The following is a 1,469-nucleotide window of genomic DNA, read 5'->3' as shown; positions in this document are numbered from 1 at the left end:
CTCCTTCCCTCTCTGATGGTATTTAGAGTTACTACCTCCATGAGTATAGGCCAGGTTCATTAAATTGTAGCAATTTCCCCTTGTTTCCTTTATCATAATTATTATTATTGTAATCTTCCTCTAGTTGAGTTCTGATTATCAAGCCATCGAGGCTAGGTCAAATTGGTACTGTCTGCGAGTTTGGGTGTTCTTGTACATCTCCCCTCACTTCATATCAGCTGGATGCTTCACTCTCAGTTCTAGCCCTTTGTGGCTGAGTCCTTGCCCATGGGCTCAGGTGTACCCAGGTCTCACCACACTTAGGACCAACCAGCCTGTACTTTTCTCTCTTCTCTAGGTCAATGGGAGTCAATGGACTGTGGTTGAACTCAGCCCATTTCTTCATTGCTGCCTTTCCCCCTCTTCCATTCACCAGTACACCAATGTGGTCGCCAGCAAGTTTACATGCCTATTCATGTGTTCTCTTTGAGTTTGTCTTAGGGGGGAGTTTGTCCTGAAGGAACTTGATTGCTTGCTTTGATGGCTTCCTAGCGAACAGCTTGCTTATTCTTGTAGTAGCCAGTCATGCTGACATTCTTGTTTGTTTTTTTTTCCTGATGATCTTTCTTTGAAGATGTATCTTCTATTGCTTTAGCTGTTTCAGGCTCGTCTGCCTGTCCTTGCTAGTGGGAATGTCCCACCTCATAAGGTTCTTGATGGGACTCAGGATTCCACCTAAGGTCCTATACTCTGCAAAGGCTTTGCAAGAGGCCCATTTCACTGGACAAGTTGTAGAACCCCTTTTAGGTATTCCAATCAGTTATAGGCTGAAGATGGACTTAAAAGTTTTCTCTAATCATGTTTCCCAGCATTCCTTTCTATCCCAATCAAGTGTCTTATTTTACCATAGTAGACAAGGGAAACCAATATTCTAAGACAGTCAAGCATTTTAGCATTAGTATTATTTCCTGTCTTCAAACAATGCCTAGATCTCTGTGTTGCAGAGTCCTGTTGTTCCAAGGTTGAGCATGCATCACTATTCACTTCTGTCCCACTTAGGCCATGCAAACCTGTCTCAGTGTTCCCCATCTATGTAATTCTTTCACCTCTTCCCCCTTCTTGTATTGCCCTCCCCAACACCCGAATTAAAACTCCCAGCCCAACCCCACTGTTGCAGTTATATTATATTCCTTTAACTTTTCCCTCAAATACGTTGCTGTTGTTATTAGGTGCCATCGAGTCGGCACCGACCCACAGTGACCTTATGCACAGCAGAATGAACCACTGCCTGATCCTGGGCCAACCTCACTACTGTTGCCACGCTTGAATCCATTGATGCTTTCACTTGGCAAATCCATCTCATTGGGGGTCTTCCTTTTTTTCTCTGACCCTCCACCTTACCAAACATGATATCCTTCTCCAGCGACTGGTCCCCAATGACAATATGTCCATAGAATGAGAGATGAAGTTTGGCCATCTTGACCTCCAAG

Source organism: Chrysochloris asiatica, unplaced genomic scaffold (assembly GCF_000296735.1).
Source record: "Chrysochloris asiatica unplaced genomic scaffold, ChrAsi1.0 scaffold00326, whole genome shotgun sequence".
NCBI lineage: Eukaryota > Metazoa > Chordata > Mammalia > Afrosoricida > Chrysochloridae > Chrysochloris > Chrysochloris asiatica.
The sequence above is the reverse complement of the archived record's forward strand: the minus strand, read 5'-3'. Positions refer to the sequence as shown.